The sequence below is a fragment of the Trifolium pratense genome, linkage group LG7, assembly GCF_020283565.1.
Source record: "Trifolium pratense cultivar HEN17-A07 linkage group LG7, ARS_RC_1.1, whole genome shotgun sequence".
NCBI lineage: Eukaryota > Viridiplantae > Streptophyta > Magnoliopsida > Fabales > Fabaceae > Trifolium > Trifolium pratense.
Window position 1 is genome coordinate 12,469,656 of NC_060065.1, and position 19,502 is coordinate 12,489,157.

Here is a 19,502-nt window from a genome sequence, read left to right on the forward strand (position 1 = left end):
TTAAAGGACTAAAATATGTTAAAAAGAATACAGGGACTAAAAATAAAATTTAAAATATTTATAGAGATGAAAAATTTCTTTTAACTCTTTTATAAATATATTTTTTACCCGTGCTTGGCACGGGTCCGGATACTAGTTGATAGAGTACGTCGAACGAGAGGTAGGTAACTATTGTATGTTTATTATTAATTATAATTATTGATTATTAATTAATAATTTATCATTTATCGCTATCATTAGTAGACTAAATTTGATATATGGATTGGCCGTAGTAATCTATTATTTATATGTTTAGGAGTTTCTCTCTCTTGATCGCTTTCATATGTGGCATCCTCTCATTTATCATAATATATGTGGCAACTTGTGAGAGCATGTTTTCCTATGTGGCAACTTGTGAGAGCATGTTTTCCTATGTGGCAACCTTTGAGAACTTCAATAGAAATTATGTAATGTATGTACTCATATAAGGAACTTTTTTTTTGGGTGTCCTTCTCAATCAAAATTTAATGCTAATTCAAAAATAATCATTCAAAAGGAAACAATTGAATACATTTTAATTTTTTTAATGACAATGTCAATTTTTACATTTTTTTGGTGTCATTCTCAATCAAAATTTAATGTTAATTAAAAAATAATCATTCAAAAGGAAACAATTGAATACATTTTAATTTTTTTAATGCCAATGTCAATTTTTACTTCTAATTTGATTATTTGATATTTTATTCATTATTATTATTATTATTATTATTTTCGGCTTTTCACCACCAATTGAATCTGGTTCGAGGGTCAGTTCTGGCATCAAGTGGTTCCAGCCCCCTCCTGATCGCAGTTGTGGGGGATCGAACCGCGATCCTCCCTACCAAGTTCAGCACCAATTACCACTGAACCAACTAACGATTGGTATTATTATTATTATTATTATTATTATTATTATTACATTATTATTATTATTATATTATATTTTAGAAACAAAGTCATTTTGTCCCATAATTTGTCAATTAGATAATTGCTATTAAATGACATTTATAATTTCGATCTTCATTCTATTAATATAAATAGCTGTGATTTGCAACCAATTTCACACACTATTGCAATTCAAAATTATACTTTTTGCAATCTTTTATCTCTATTCTTTTTTTGGGTGATTTCACTCTCATTTCCTTCAACTTTTTCGTTGTTCTATTTTCTTCTTTCAATGTTTTTTTTTCAAGTTTAATATTATATAGTATATTTTTGTATTTTGATGCTATCCTTTTTTGTGCCTACAAGGAGATAATCTTCTTTTCTTATTTTACAGCAGGTGCCCGTCTTTTTTGTGCTTACAAGGAGATAATCTTCAACTTTTTCGTTGTTCTATTTTCTTATTTTCGAAGATGTTATATGCATTTTTTTTATATATATAAGCTTTGTATTTAAATGATGTTTATGATTAATCATAATTATACTAATTTTGAGCTATAATTTTTTATTAGCAGGTCCATACGGAAGAACATATTGTTCGTTATTCAAATTAGGATTAGGTATTATCAACTGATGTTAGAGTTTTAAGTATTTATTTATATTTTTTTTATATTTTATTGTCATTTTTTTTAATCATGTTTACTTATTAAAAAACACTTTTTGTTCATATTATTTTTTATTGGTGTAAATCATGCTTATAAATGTTTTTTTTTTACTATTATTAATAAATGTTGTACTCTTTTTTTTAGTCATGATTTTTTTGTTTGTCTAATTTTTCATGTGATATTTAACAAATATACTGATAAAATAATAGAAACTCCTCGAAGGACTATACTATAGAACGAATTGCTTATCAAAAAAAATTATATAGAACGAATTGGCCAAATGTGGAACTGAGAAATTGAAGGCTTAATATGTTTCAAAACAAAATTGAAGGCTTAAGAATCTCTGAACAAAAATACTATTGTAGTTTACACGTTTAGGAAATTAGGAGTAGTAGTAAGACTATGCAGCTTTATTTTAAAAAAAAATAAAAATGGAAGGAGACTGAATTGATTCTAATTTTAAACTAAAGTGGATCTTTATTAAATAAATAAATAAATAAAGAATGGGATTGGAAAGTGTTGCAAAAAAAATGAGAATAGTTTTTGATGAAATATGTATCACGTGTGTACCCTGAGAGTACCATACGCGTACCCCGGAAGTACCACGCGTGTATCAGCATGAAAAAACAAAAAAAAAACTCGGTACTTTGAGCGTACGTACCATGGGAGTACCATATGCGTACCGGTACTCGGTACGTACCCGATACCGATACTGTGTCTAAAACGGAGTACCCGTGCAACATATCTTTCAGATGAAAACTAAAGAGCATGCCATAATTAATAATAACCATACATATCTCGTGTTTTAAGTATCTTAGATACGTATTTAAAGGAAAAGGAAAATTTTACCGCACACATATAAGACCTGTAATATTTTATGGAATTGAATGCTATGCTGTTGTTGTTTCCGAGATTCAAAATCATTAAAAATAATTTTCAGCCACCGAAGAGATTATTGGATTGAGTCGCGGGTCGATACGCTTTCTTTAAGACGTTTCGTGGCACTGCCGAAAATTGTGCAAGGCAGACTATCAACCACGAAGTCCCCAGTATAAAACAGCCCAGTTCTACTGATACCGATAGATACTGCACTGTAGATATCGGGCAAGAATTACACCCTCAATTATGGTACTAAAACCATTGCACAATGATTTTAAGTCATTCTACTATGGTACCGAGACCATTCTTATATGGTAACTAAGACCATTCAAATCATAGGGAATATGGTGCTCTGACCATTCTTAAATTTGAAGGAACTGTGATACTATGATCACTCTCGAAACAAATGAATACTAATGATATAATTAGTATCGCACAAGACATAAAATATACCTTATTCTCCTCTAAATAATTAGTAACAAAAACTAATCTAAATCTTCTCAATTTACATAATCAAATAAAGATTGCAAAATGTCTGATTCATTCATTATAAACTTTTAGCGTCTGTTTGGTTTGGCGGTGGAAAGCTCGAAACGTGATTCTAACGCCTCGAAACGCGATTTTGTCATTTTTCGGATTGTTTGGATAAAATTGAAACGCAATTCTGTAGCCGTGATTTTGAAGGCAAACGCGAGTTTTTCTGAAGCCACTATTCCTAGCTTCTGCGTTGAATTGAATCGATTTTAGAATTTATCAGTGCGTGGCATGTTTATTTTTCTTCATCTTCCTCTATTACCCTCTAAGGTTATGTTGTTGCTAGTTTTCTGGTTTTGTTTTTCTTCTGGTACGGCGGCTACTTTGTTTAGGTTGAAGAAGAAGAAAACAATGGGGCTATTGTCCCGGCCCATTTGTGTATTTTTTAAGCCCGTTTGGGTGTTTTTGTTTTGCTATTACCCTTTTCTCCATGTTTTTTTTAATTGTAACTGTTATTTTATTTTTAAAAAACTTGCTTTTTTTGACAGATTTTAAAAAACTTGCTGGAAACAATGTTTATTCTCCCATTTTGGTAATTACACATTCAAAATCAATTTTAGTTAATACTCCCTCCGGTCCTTTTTATAAGGAACACTTAGGGCAAAAAATGTGGTCCTTTTTATAAGAAACTTTGACCAATTTTCAAATGTTTTAAATGTTCAATTTCACTTATGCCCTTATTTATTATGAGAGAGAATTTAAAAATAAGTAAGTTAGTTGAATAAAGAGTAATTAAATAAGGGTATACATGGAATATATTTAAATTTATAAGAGTATTAAATGAAAATAACTATGTTAAATGTGTTTCATTGGTATGTGTGATTTTTTCAAAGTGTTCCTTATAAAAAGGACCGGAGGGAGTAGTATTTATTTGTTAATCAAATTTTTTATTAAAAAATATACACGGGATTATTATTTGTGACGGATACATAAAAAATTGGATAATTTATCATTGACAATTATAATCAAATTTATTCATTTAATAAGTTTTACAAAAAATAGCACAATAGTTTCACTTACATTTTAACAATATAACAAATTTTTAAATATTTTATTTTAAATAAATTTTTTACTATAATATAATGACAAACTTAAATATAGTATAAAAGTCAGTGACTCGTGCGAATGCACGGGTCTCTTTAAACTAGTTTTTTTAAGCAGGGTCTTTAAACAAGTTACACTAATCAAGTTTTGTTTTTTACAAGACTTTATTAAGTTGCTCTATATTTTATTTAATTTTTTATGAGAAGTTGCTCTATATTTTATGTGTTTTTCACACAAATGTTTTTTTTTTTAATTTTTTATCTTCATACAAATTTATTAAAACATTATGTATCAAGTTTATTTATTAAATTTTTAAATATGTTATGAATAATATGTGATGAATGCCCATTATGGTGTAGGTTTTCTTGTCCCCTACATATGTCTTATAAATAGCACTCTCATTTTCATGTAAAGACACACAAGAAAGAAATACTACAACTTACTTTCCTCTTTCTCTCTACTTGTTTTCTTACTCTTTTAACTTTGTTTTACAACACGCTATCAGCACGATAGTCTCTCCTCTTTCAAGAAAGGTATAGCAACAAAGGGAAGTGACAATTTTATTTTATGTATGATTTTTTTTTATTCTATTCTTTCAGATAATTTTTTCTTCTCGTTTTTTTATATTGATTCACAAACCTACGATCCAGAAGTATCGTGGTGAAATTTTTGAAATATGAATCCTGAAGATTCATAGTGTGATAAAATTTAAAATATGAATCCTGAAGATTCATAGTATGATGAAATTTTAAAATATGAATCCTGAAGATTCATAAGCATACGCTTCTATAAGTACCATAAAATATCTTTTAAAATATGAATCTTGAAGATTCATAGATATAAGTAAAATGAACATCAATCCCTGAAGGATTGGATAAATAACTGATTGAATATATATTTGATCTATTATACAATTCTTAAACAATTTAAAAATCAATTTGTATTTCCCACGAATTCCTGAAGAATTCATTACGGATACATCTTTCATCTTTGAAGGATCGTACAAATAGATCTGTTATATATATTCTTGAAGAACTTAAAAATTTAAATTTTGTTCTCCATGAAATCTTGATGAATTCAATTGTGACACATCCCTAAAGGATGTAGAAAATATTTGATAAGATTTATTATAGAGTTCTTGAAAAACTTATGAAGAATTCAATGTTATATGCATCCCTAAAGGATTGCATAAATGATTAATTTTACATTACAAACGATGTTATATAGTTCTTGGAGAACTTTCTATGAATTATTTCTTATGAATTCCGGAAGAATTCAATATACATACATTCTTGAAGGATAACTTTATCAATTTTTTAAAAAAGTATTATCAATTTATAATAATATGGCTCACTATCTATATTCTATACATATCATGTTGTGGATAGATAATTTGAATTTGGTACTTATCATTGTGAAAAGCATAAACAATTTTTTTTTACCGTAAAAAAAAAAAAAAAAAAAAAGCATAAACAATTAAACATATAATTATATGGCAATTTATTTTACGTTTTCTATACTATGTATATGCCAACTTTTTTCTCAATAAGTTACTAATTAATCTCATTCATAATATAGGTTACATTATAATTATTATTAATTTCACTACACTACTATTTAATTTGCATTATAAACTTTTAGTACGTTACATTATATTAGTATTAATAAAAATTAATTGGAATTTTTTTATTTGATTTGTTTATTATGCTTATCTTTTTTATTTAATATTAAAGCTTTTTTTTATTATGCTTATCTAATTATTTGCTTAATTTTATTATTTGATGATGGTATCAATGATAAATGAATGAAAAATGATTCTCAAAAGTGAATGAAGTATGATCCACTGATGTTACCATGGACAAAATTATGGTTATAGTCGTGGTAATAGTCATGGCCGCGAAAAAAGTGGACAAATTAGCAAAACTATTGAAAATATATGTGACATTAGCTAGTTCCCGAAGAACTTAGAAAAGAAAAAGGGAAAACCTTAATATTGAAGCATCTTTGAATGATTGCTCAAAGAATGAAATTTTCTTGAAGAAATTATGAAGATCATTGTGATCATTATATTAAGGTCACTTGTGATATAGTTCTTGAAGAACTAAAGCTTTAATATTGGCGCATCTTAGATGAATTGCTCAAAGAATATGGATTTCCTTAGCTATTGTTAATGAAAAAATTATTTGTATAGTTCTTGAAGAACATAAAATCCAATATTAAAGCATTCTTGTAGTATCGCTCAATGAAATGAAGGATTATAAAATTGTGAATTTCTCCGCCTATTCTAAAAAGAGATTTGTTGAAGAACCAAATTCTTACGGCAAGATTACGGTCTATATGATCTATTTGATCTTGGTATAGAATGGAGCAAAATTAAAGGAAATGAATAGAAGAATTATTTATATTTCTCGAATATGCTCCAAAAGTAGCAACTTTGAAAATATAATTTCAAGAATATTTTGTATATCCATTGTTGCACATACATTGGATGAATATTATTGATATATTTAGCTCATGATTGAATGCATAGTTTATACATTTTTTTTCCTCTAATAATAAAGATTATTCTTTTCAAATATAAATTGGTTTAATTATTCAGTTACTTATTTAAATCAATTTATTGATTTTAATTTTAAAAATATTTTAATTGTTACTATTTTCTAATTTATTTTATTTTTTTGGTTACAACCTTCTAATTTCTAATTCTCCTGAAATTCTCATAAACATTATTCTGTTATATTTTATTTCTACTCTTTTAAGTCTCATTAAAATAAATTATTACAATTTTTTATTATGTTCTACTGAAAAAAAAAAAAAAATTGCTAAAACATATTTTGTTAGCATGAGAGTATTCATCTATATTTCTATTCATAAAAAAAATAAAAAATAAAAAAAAATTGGAAGGAATTAAATCCTATGTATTATAGTACAAAATTTATTGAAGCTCCAGAAGAGCCAATACATTGTTATATCGAGAAACAAAGTTACACTTTGCTAATGTATTGTATATTTTAAAGTCTTAAAGAAATTTAGTATATATGCTTGGAGGATATTCACATAAATAAATATCATATTGAAACAAGCAATGGAGGAGATCTTGTATCTCTATATTACGAGTCACGGTATCAATTTTTGTCTCTAGTTTGGGGCATAATTATAATATTAGTGCAACTTAAGCACATATATGTTTAAGTAAACCAGAAGTTTACAATTTAAATCATATTAAGTTTGTAATTGGCAAGATCGGATGGGTCATCCCGAATCTATTATAATGTGAAATATAAAATAATTGTATATGAATTGAAGGGCCTGAAGTTTCTTCAATCTAATAATTTTTATGTGTTACTAGTTCCCGAAGGAAGTTGATAAATTAAGTAAATGAGCATCTTTTATTTTTTAGAATATATATAAGGTGATATTTGTAAATCAATACACCGATCATGTGGACCGATTAGATTCCTAAAATTTTAATTGATGCATCAACTAAATGGTCACATGTATGTTTGTTATAAACTCACGACCAGAAGTTTGTGAGATTATTTTTAAGAGCTCATTTTATATATATTATTATAGAAAGTATTTGATAAGTATCATATGTTAATTGAAATTTATACTGAACATCTTGTAGAATATGTTCATACAAACAAAAAATTATGGACTTGAAGATCCATTCTTTAGACATCTAAAGTTAATTACACGACCGATACTTACGAGATCATAACTTCTAAGTTATAGTTGGGAACACTCAAACATGTATGTTGAGATATTAAATAGCATCATGCCAACAAATTATTATATACATAAGTTCTCCCCTAATTTATTTGAATTTTGGTTTATAAACCTAATTTCCCATATATGAACATTTTTGGATGTGTTGGGTACGTCTCAATTGCTCCAATATAATGCATTTAAATGGGTCGTAAAAGAATATTGGGAAAATATATTTGATATAACTCTTCATCCCTTATAAATTATATTGAGCCAATAATTAGGGACTTGTTTATAGCCCAGAAGGCTAATTTTCAAGTGATGAATTAGTTTTCCCAATATTAGGGGGAGGAAATAAGCAGCTAAAAAATATGAACCAAAAGTTCAAATGAATTACTTGAAATAAATTATTATTATTATCTCATCTTGATCCTCATATAAGATAACTCATTTGCAAAGTTTATGAAATCAATCAATAGCTGCTAATGCTCCGATAAAAATGAATGTCCCTGTCGGACAATCTAATATTGCAAATGATTCTTAACCACGCTTGAAGCATGGTTAGCAAATCGGTTTCAAAGATAAAAAATCCTCAAATATAAGGAGCTAAAAAGAAAGATGACCCAAGGGAGGATATGAAAAAAAATTGAAAAAAAATATGACATAATTAATTTTTCAGTTCCAGAAGAACTCATCAGGTACCTATAATTTATTAAAACAAAGAGATCTCAATAAATTATGTCATGAATAAAATACGATGGAACCGAGATGAAGTCAACGTTGACAATATTTTTGCACATAATAAAGCGCTATATGTGATAAATGACAACGAGGATCATAAATCAAAGTCTATTAAGGATTATAGACAATGAAATGATTGACTAAATAGATAGACGCAATTGATACAAAATTAAACTAGCTTTGCAAAGCGGAATGTATTTGGACCAGTAGTCCATTCCATCTGCAGATGGAAATAATTCGATATGAATAAATTTTCAAGAGAAAAATAATGAAAATCAAATATTTAGAGTTTGAATTGTTATTCAAGTATATTGATAAATGTCTATCATTGATTTTCAAGAAGCATATTCACCTAAAGTGAATTCCAAAACTTCTTTGTAATTAATTAAGTTGAGTAGCATATGAAATACTCAATTTATGTGAAATATGTGTTTTAACGTATTTGACTGGCTCACTTGATAATGATGATTATATGAAAATCCCAGAAGGATTTAATTTTCGTAAGACACATATATATTGGAGAGATGACTTAATAAATATGAATAAGTCTCCTTATATACTAGAGCAACATCTATATGCATGTTGTATAATATTCTTGTTGAATATTTCCAAGTGAGAAATATGAAATTGACAATTTGTTCATTTTAAGAAAATAATAAATTTGATATATTTAAGATTTATGTCGATGATAAAAATATGATCAAGAGACTCATGAAGAGCTTGAGATATTGTCATTTCTTACAAAATAAGTATTTAAAGAATATTTTGTGAATCGTGAAGCTTATATACAAAAGGTTCTAAAATGATTCTATATGAAAGATAAGAAGATCAGTTACGTACCCTAATTTTTGTAAGAACACCGATGTAAACAAATGACATTTTAGTGTTCGAGCAAATGATGAATAACTAATTGGTCCTGAAGTACCACATTTTGATTAAAAAGGGGGACAAATACATTGTTGATCTATTATTTGTTGTCAATATATAATCAAGTATATATTTTATTATTTTAGATATGCAGGTTATTTGTATAATTCTCATTATAGTATAGATCACAAATAAATTATATGTTTACATGAGGACATCCAATCACTTATGAAATAAAATGACAAGGAAAGTTGAGCACTATAGAAGATAAATCAATAATGTGATTTGATTGAAGTATGTGATTCATCAGATACAAGAATTTGTGAGTTTTCTTCTAAAGGGTTCTTGCAACGATTCAACATGAAGATAATGTCGCAAAAACTACATATTTGGAGAAGAGTATAATAAAGAAGATAAGACATGTCTTTCTACAAAATCAGCTTCAAGTAAAGCTTTCGAGGAACTACAACTACTACATAAGATTATTTAATTTTCTTCGTCTCATATATAATTGTCTTTATGAGGGGGAGATATAAATATGTTCTGCACTCTTTTTCCCTTAACCATGGTTTTGTCCCACTGGGTTTTCCTGGTAAGGTTTTTAATGAGGCAGTTCACACACAAAGGATAATGTACTCTTTTTCTTTCACTAGGATTTTTTTCCCAATGGGTTTTTTACTAGTAAGGTTTTAACGAGGCATATCCTTAATGGACATTCAAGGGGGAGTGTTATGAATAATATGTGATGAATGCCCATTATGGTGTAGGTTTTCTTGTCCCCTACATATGTCTTATAAATAGCACTCTCATTTTCATGTAAAGACACACAAGAAAGAAATACTACAACTTACTTTCCTCTTTCTCTCTACTTGTTTTCTTACTCTTTTAACTTTGTTTTACAACAAAATACAATTTTTTTTACGACTATTTTTAAATACAATTAAAACCTATATCTTATACATTTATATTGGTTAAAGACCCTTTTGGTAATTTACACATTTAAAAAGTAATTTTGATTCAAATTATCCAAACAACATAAAATATTGAGAATCACTTTTAGTTAATCTATCCAAACATAAATCAATTCAGCTCAACTCACTTTTAACCAAAATCAATTCTATCAAACTCAATTCTGTCAGAATCAATTCTTCCCACCGCAGAACCAAACACATACTTAATATGGTACATGACCAAATAATGAACCAAAACGTGATTTGAACATTCAGCAATATAAGAACTCAATGAACAAGGAAAAGCTTGTTGAAACCAAACCAAGCATATATATCTCAAACTATTAAAGTAACATAAATCATTTGCCATTATTCAAACCAAACCAATTTAGGAGATGAGAATACCAACCTTGTTGTTTATTGAGAAGGATACAACGTGTATGATCATTGTTTATTGTGACATAGACTAGCTCCTGTATTAGAGGATTGGAATCGAACAGATAGAAGAGAAACAATGTCTCTAATTCAAACATTTTCAAAGCCATAGACAATGTCAACAAACATCATCCTCGTCACTATTTTATTGATGTTCTTTCCTATTTTTCTTTCACCCAAATCACTAGGAGAAGTGATGTTACGGTGTTTTTTCTTTCTTTTGTGAGCCGCCACTCTAATCTGGTGGTTTTTTAATTAGGGTTATTTCTTATAAGATTTATCACTTATATAGCACAGGAAAATAACCGATGCTTCTTAATAGGAACACATGTTTGGCATGTTTGACTTTTTCTATAATTATTTTTATACTCAAAATACACATTAGTATATAATATTATAATAGGAGTACATACTAATATGTTCTATTACCCGATGTTGGACTCAAGCATTTTATTTTTAATTCACACATAATGCTCTTTATTCCAACAGTTAAAAGTCGGGAAAAAAATATCAAAGTTGCCGAGACGAAAATGATATAGAAGCTGATATGAAAGTTCAAACTTGGGGTTTTTATTTTTTTATTTTATCGTTATGAAAGTAGAGGACCAAAAACATAGATTAAAGTTTCAAGAGGTGATATTGAACTGTTTTCAACATTTATTAGATTAGATTACTTGCTCAGGCTGTCTTAAATATGTTATATGCATCAGCAAGTGCCGAAGCCTCTTGAAAATGAGCTCCTTGAGAATATAAGAGAGGTAGATTTGGAAACCTTACCGGATAAGTCATACCTAGAGAGATCATCTCTATTCGATTACTTTATGAATATTTTATGATATTAGTTATTTATCAATCAGAGACCTTAATTAATTAAATGATCAAAAATATTTAAAAGACTAATTAGATTTCTATTTACAAATTAATTAATTGGATGTGGGTTCAATATGAGTGGATGTTAAGATGACCCATTTCGGAATAATGGGAACCCTAATTGGTCATCACACTATATATAGGCTATGGTTTCCAATATAGCGGACGTACCGCATGTAACGACCCGATTTTTAGTAAATCGATATTTTATATATTTGCATATATTTTGGGTTAGTGTTAAATATTTATTTACGCGACGTATAATTATTTATCGCGAACATAAGTTTGTGAGCGAAACCTTTGCCATGTTAGTGGGCTTGGGCGTGTGATAGAGCTTAATGGGCCTAAGCCATTGGGCTTGGTTCAAGACCATTAGAGAGTAGTATAAGTAGCAAGTCAAACCAAGGAATAGTATCACAACTTGTTTTTCATGAGAAGTTAGAGTTTGTAAGCTTAGAAGCAAGAGCAAACCCTAGGAGAGCAAGAAGAAGAACACGAGCAAGGAGAAGAGATTTAGAGGCCAAGAATCACCATTCAATCCAAGGTGAGAGTGGTTAAGCATAAGCTTGGGTGATCCAAGAGAGGGGAGGTGTCTAGCCTCCATTCCTAAACTCTCTCATCCAATTTCTTTGGGGTTTGGGTGAAGTTTCTTTATCATAAACATGTCTTTTCATCTTAGTATGCTTAATGAACATCTAGGAGGGAATATGTATATGTTTGATGATGGTTTTGCATGTTTATGCAACTTTGCTTATTTTGCAAGAAATTGACATGATTTTGATTGTTTGATGTATTTGGATGTTTGGAAGGGATGATTAATGTTCCTTGATACCATATATGCTTGAATTAGCTGTTTATACGAATTTATAACATGTCTAGATGTATTTTTGAGTGGATTCAAGGTTAAACCGCCTTATTGAAACTCAAGAACAGATATTTTTCTGGTGTAGTTCGCTAAGCGACCAGGAGTTCGCTGTAGCGAACATGTTCGCTGAAGCTCGCCAATGCTCGCCATGAGCAGGTGACTTCCTGGTGAGGTTCGCCATGTCTCGCTAAGCCCTCGCTTAGCGAAGGCCTCAGTGACAGCAATTTTGTTAATGTTTGTAAGTGTAACTAGGCACTTGTATCATGGTTTAAGGGTATCCTTACATGATTGTTGATACATGTTTAATATTTGTGTTGTGTGATGACATTTATATAAAATGTCAAAGAAGTATATGTATTTTTGTATATCGGGTTGTCCGATAAAGAAGAATATCAGTTTGTCTGATAAAGAAGTTTAATGGATTATGTTATCCATGTAGTGAGCAGTAGCTTCGTGCTAAGTGTTTATCATATGTTTGGTAAATGCATGACATTCATAAACTCATGCATTATTTAGGGATATCAGACTTGTCTGATAAAGAAGGATATTGGACTTGTCCAATAAAGAAGGATATCAATGGTAAGTTCCTTGATAAAGAAGATGGTACCACATGCATTAGTCGTGTCTAGGTTGGCATGACATTGAATGTTTGGCATTAGTCGCATTTGAGTAAATGTGTTATGTGTTATGTGAGTTCTTTGTGTTGTCCGAAACGACGTGAAACTATCTGGTTGTGTATTTGTGAGTATGTGTTATTTGATGTATTACCTATTGAGGTATGTGTGTGAGTTAGTAATACGTGATAGGTTGAATATAGGTGCGTTTCTATATTCGTATGTATGTGATTATGTTTACTAACTCTCTACCTAATTGTTATGTGCTGGACCTTTGGGGGTTCAGGTATTCAGGTCGAGGTTTCGATCGAGCTTTAGCTGCAGATCGTTTTGGTGTGGAGCACTTTTGGTGAGGAGCTAGTGTAGGCTACCTTTGTATAGTTTTGTTAAGTTTAGTTGGGTTGTGATGTATATTAGTGCTCTGGTATGTTGTAACATCGAGTCGGGGATCGTTTGTATTCCGTCGTATATCGATGCGAACATCTTAACTTATGTTTTATGTAGATGAATTATCTTTTGAACTATTTTGTTCATTGCTTTGAAAATCCTTTATTTAATGTTTTCCGCTGCGACGTTTCGTGTCATGTGCACGGTCGTTTTAGAAAATGTTTTTCCGTAGCGTTCCGGCTACTTATCTCTAAAAAGTTTTTAAGATCACGTTTTTAAGGGTAGTTAGTTCGGGGTGCTGCAATTAGTGGTATCAGAGCACGTCGGTTCATGTGAGCCATTAGGATTTTCTTTCTCTTGTATGAAGCATGTGTTGGGTACACTGTTAATACATTCTAACGTCGAGTTGTGATTCGTTCAGGAATCATGGCTGCTGCTAGGACCAACGCTCAGATTGCACAAGCTTTGACTGCTTTGACTACATTGGTGGTAAGGGATAATGACCCGGGAAAGGATAGTGAGAAAAGATTGGAAAGGTTTATGTCGCATAAACCAACTCTGTTTACCGGGGGCTATAACCCGGAGGGAGCTATCAAGTGGTTAGATGAGATTGAGATCATCTTTGAAGCAATGTGTTGTTCTGAGGAGAACAAGACTACTTTGGGAACTTACGCCCTTAGAGAGGAAGCAATTGTTTGGTGGAGGAATGTGAGACTCAGGATAGGAGTGGACGGTGTTGCCATCGTTTGGGAAACTTTCAAAAGGGAATTTTTAAGGAAGTACTTTCCGGCTGATGTGAAGAATAAGAAAGTGATCGAGTTCATGGAGCTCAAGCAAGGAAATTTATCGGTCGCCGAGTATACGGCTAAGTTTGAAGCTTTGTGTGTGTTTAGTCCACACTACAACACTGTGGAAGCCGAAGAGGATAAGTGTGTCAAGTTCGAGAGTGGACTTCGTCCGGATATCAAGCTTTTGATTGGATTTTCTGAAATCAGGGATTTTCCGACCCTTATGACCAAGGCAAGGATTTGTGATGAAGATAGCAAAGCCAAGACCAACTACTATAAGGTTCTGAATGATAGGAAAGGAAAAGGTTTGGATCGTGGTAAGCCGTATGAGAACAAGGGTAATGGAAGTGGAAAGAAGAAGCAAGGAAGTGGAAGTTGTTACAAATGTGGAGAGCGGGGTCATATGTCATATGATTGCCCGAGGAAAAGCGACAAGTGTTTCAATTGTGGACAGTTTGGGCACAAGGCCGATGCTTGTCGGGTGAAAGTGTTTTGTTTCAATTGTGGCGAGGAAGGTCACAAGAGTCCGGTATGCAAGAAACCGAAGATGCCGCGTTGAGGGTTCGTTCTCCGCTTTATCTCTTAGGTAATTTCGAGGGCGAAATTCTTTTAAGGGGGGTAGAGTTGTAACGACCCGATTTTTAGTAAATCGATATTTTATATATTTGCATATATTTTGGGTTAGTGTTAAATATTTATTTACGCGACGTATAATTATTTATCGCGAACATAAGTTTGTGAGCGAAACCTTTGTCATGTTAGTGGGCTTGGGCGTGTGATAGAGCTTAATGGGCCTAAGCCATTGGGTTTGGTTCAAGACCATTAGAGAGTAGTATAAGTAGCAAGTCAAACCAAGGAATAGTATCACAACTTGTTTTTCATGAGAAGTTAGAGTTTGTAAGCTTAGAAGCAAGAGCAAACCCTAGGAGAGCAAGAAGAAGAACACGAGCAAGGAGAAGAGATTTAGAGGCCAAGAATCATCATTCAATCCAAGGTGAGAGTGGTTAAGCATAAGCTTGGGTGATCCAAGAGAGGGGAGGTGTCTAGCCTCCATTCCTAAACTCTCTCATCCAATTTCTTTGGGGTTTGGGTGAAGTTTCTTTATCATAAACATGTCTTTTCATCTTAGTATGCTTAATGAACATCTAGGAGGGAATATGTATATGTTTGATGATGGTTTTGCATGTTTATGCAACTTTGCTTATTTTGCAAGAAATTGACATGATTTTGATTGTTTGATGTATTTGGATGTTTGGAAGGGATGATTAATGTTCCTTGATACCATATATGCTTGAATTAGCTGTTTATACGAATTTATAACATGTCTAGATGTATTTTTGAGTGGATTCAAGGTTAAACCGCCTTATTGAAACTCAAGAACAGATATTTTTCTGGTGTAGTTCGCTAAGCGACCAGGAGTTCGCTGTAGCGAACATGTTCGTTGAAGCTCGCCAATGCTCGCCATGAGCAGGTGACTTCCTGGTGAGGTTCGCCATGTCTCGCTAAGCCCTCGCTTAGCGAAGGCCTCAGTGACAGCAATTTTGTTAATGTTTGTAAGTGTAACTAGGCACTTGTATCATGGTTTAAGGGTATCCTTACATGATTGTTGATACATGTTTAATATTTGTGTTGTGTGATGGCATTTATATAAAATGTCAAAGAAGTATATGTATTTTTGTATATCGGGTTGTCCGATAAAGAAGAATATCAGTTTGTCTGATAAAGAAGTTTAATGGATTATGTTATCCATGTAGTGAGCAGTAGCTTCGTGCTAAGTGTTTATCATATGTTTGGTAAATGCATGACATTCATAAACTCATGCATTATTTAGGGATATCAGACTTGTCTGATAAAGAAGGATATTGGACTTGTCCAATAAAGAAGGATATCAATGGTAAGTTCCTTGATAAAGAAGATGGTACCACATGCATTAGTCGTGTCTAGGTTGGCATGACATTGAATGTTTGGCATTAGTCGCATTTGAGTAAATGTGTTATGTGTTATGTGAGTTCTTTGTGTTGTCCGAAACGACGTGAAACTATCTGGTTGTGTATTTGTGAGTATGTGTTATTTGATGTATTACCTATTGAGGTATGTGTGTGAGTTAGTAATACGTGATAGGTTGAATATAGGTGCGTTTCTATATTCGTATGTATGTGATTATGTTTACTAACTCTCTACCTAATTGTTATGTGCTGGACCTTTGGGGGTTCAGGTATTCAGGTCGAGGTTTCGATCGAGCTTTAGCTGCAGATCGTTTTGGTGTGGAGCACTTTTGGTGAGGAGCTAGTGTAGGCTACCTTTGTATAGTTTTGTTAAGTTTAGTTGGGTTGTGATGTATATTAGTGCTCTGGTATGTTGTAACATCGAGTCGGGGATCGTTTGTATTTCGTCGTATATCGATGCGAACATCTTAACTTATGTTTTATGTAGATGAATTATCTTTTGAACTATTTTGTTCATTGCTTTGAAAATCCTTTATTTAATGTTTTCCGCTGCGACGTTTCGTGTCATGTGCACGATCGTTTTAGAAAATGTTTTTCCGTAGCGTTCCGGCTACTTATCTCTAAAAAGTTTTTAAGATCACGTTTTTAAGGGTAGTTAGTTCGGGGTGTTACACCGCATATTACATCTTCTCCTCATCTGAAGAGCGCTTAGGGAATAAAGAGTCTTGATTGAGAAAGAACCACATGACGTGCTCGTTGTTTGTCTCTACCTCATCTGTGTTCTAGGTATTCTTATAATTCTTGATAAATTAACATGTCGTAGATCCTTTTTACTCATTGTTTTTTGGCTTCCACACTAAAATTATAAGATTATGAATTTAATCTTTGTTATTGAGAGCATGTATATTGTTAATATTAAATTAATTCCAACAAGTTGTTTTATCTCTTCCTATCTATAATCTATAATCTATAATCTATAATATGTAAAAAGCCAAACTTATTTGTCTTTCTCTCTCCTCTCCTTATGCATTTGACATTTAATGTGATTATTACAATTAATGACTCTACTAATATTCTACAACAAATCAGTCCAAAGCTGTCCAGCTCATATGCACATTGTTACAGGAACTGTTCAGTCCACTAACAGTCTCAATATGGTCCATTGCTTCGGCCGAATAATTATACAGTCTACATCCAACTGACCCTCAACAATAGTCATTAATCTTTCAGACATTTTTTCTACACACAATAACATAATAAAAAAAACAATACATTTAGTCAATAAATTTTTAATATTGATTTATATTTTAAATTCAATATATATATATTTAATGAATTTTTTGGAGACCATTCATGCCTGTAAAATAAATAATTTTTTTATATTGATTTATATTTACCAACAATATAGATATATTTCCTTCAAAAAGTTGTGTTCTGGACATAGTTTTAAAACCCGGATCGGTGATCAACCCGGTCAAGACACTAGGTCACTGGTTTACTGGTCGGACCAGTGGGTCACTGGTCAGACCGCATGACTATTAACCTGGACTATATAAAAAAATTAAAATATATCATGACTTAAAATTCTTGACAATAAAAATTTAATAAAAAATCATCTAAAAAGTAATTGATAAAAATTAATTTAATGATATTATTACATCATATTTTTAAATTTATATATCATAATCAAGTTTATAATAACAAAGAAAAACAAAATTAACAATATATTTGATCATACATTTTTTTTTATCATAGATTATTGAAATATTCATATAGGAATAGTTCACCCAAAGATGAATATAGTAAGTTATTACTACTTTAATGTATTTTTTTTTTTTTTTGAAGAAATATAGTAACTTATTACTACTTTAATGTATTAACAGTTCAAACTTAGTAATAAATATATTTGGATGCAATAAATATCACAAGAATTAGTGGGCCGAGTGGCAAAGTATTTTCACCCTTACATGAAGGAGCCAAGTTCCAACCCATTTGTAGGTCTCAACTGATTTGATCATTATCCAAGGGATAAGATGTGTTCTGGATAAAAAAGAAATATCCAAAGTTTCTGGATAAAATGCTTTTTATTTTTTTCATTATTACAAAATGAATTGTTCTAAAGTGCTGTATATAGTAAGCAATAGTCATTATTTTTGTTACTGAATTGCAATTATTTCGTTTAATAAAAAAAGGAAACATTCTATATAAAAAAAAAAGGAAACATTCAAATTCAAATATTAATCTTCATATTTAAATTCTGTCAACAAAAAAATAAATTATTATTATTATTTCAAATTAAAATAATTTTAAATCGAAATTAATATATTATTTCCGTGCAAGTTTTTTTATAAAAGTTCTTTTTTTTTTTCAAATATAAATTAAAATAATAATAGATTTTAAAATATTTTATAATAAATTTTGAAATAATAATTATTGTTATTATTATTTTATTGGAAGGAATTATTATTATTTTTTATATTCTACTATTTTTATTATTATTTTATATTTTATAATGAAATGGAATACATATGCCTTTCATTAATAGTGAATTAATGTGTGTAAAAGTCAAATAATTGTTATCCTTAAAAAAATCATTATTTTTTAAAATTAGAAAAAGAATCAATATATGTGTTTTTAATGAGTTTAATTGCACATGCCCATTTTTTTCTCTATAAATATGATCTTTGTGTGAGCATTTCATCTCATTCATTTTTTAATTCTTTTCTCTTTCTAACTCATATTTGTTGTTTAGTCAAAAAAAAAAAACTCATATTTGTTGTGTTTACTTTTATTTTCTTCTTTTTCTATTTTTTTTTAATCTTTTGATGATTTTTTCTTCATCTATTTTTTCAGGAATATCAAGAACATCTTGGGATGAGTCGCAAAATTGAAAACAATAATGGCATACTGTTAATCTAGATTTTTTGTAGAAAAATATTTCTTACGTAGATGTTATTGGAAAAAGTGGTTACGAGAAGATGAACAGTCAAACCTTTTTGATTGATAATATATTGTTTACTGCACTCTAAACTAACCATTTTGTTGCTAAATATTAATTAATAAAATAAATTATATATTATGTATTTTTTTTAAAAAAATAGAATAAAATAATATACTATACAGTTTCTATTTACTAATTTCTAATAAAATAAAACAGGCTTTGTGCTAATGTTGAGTGTTTTTTCATTTTAATATAATATGTTCTTCGGTTGAATAAAAAAAGAGTTAAATCTATTGACACTAAATGTTAAACCAACCTCAAGAGTTTTGTGTGCTGAAACATAAATATTGAGACATGAAATTAAAATT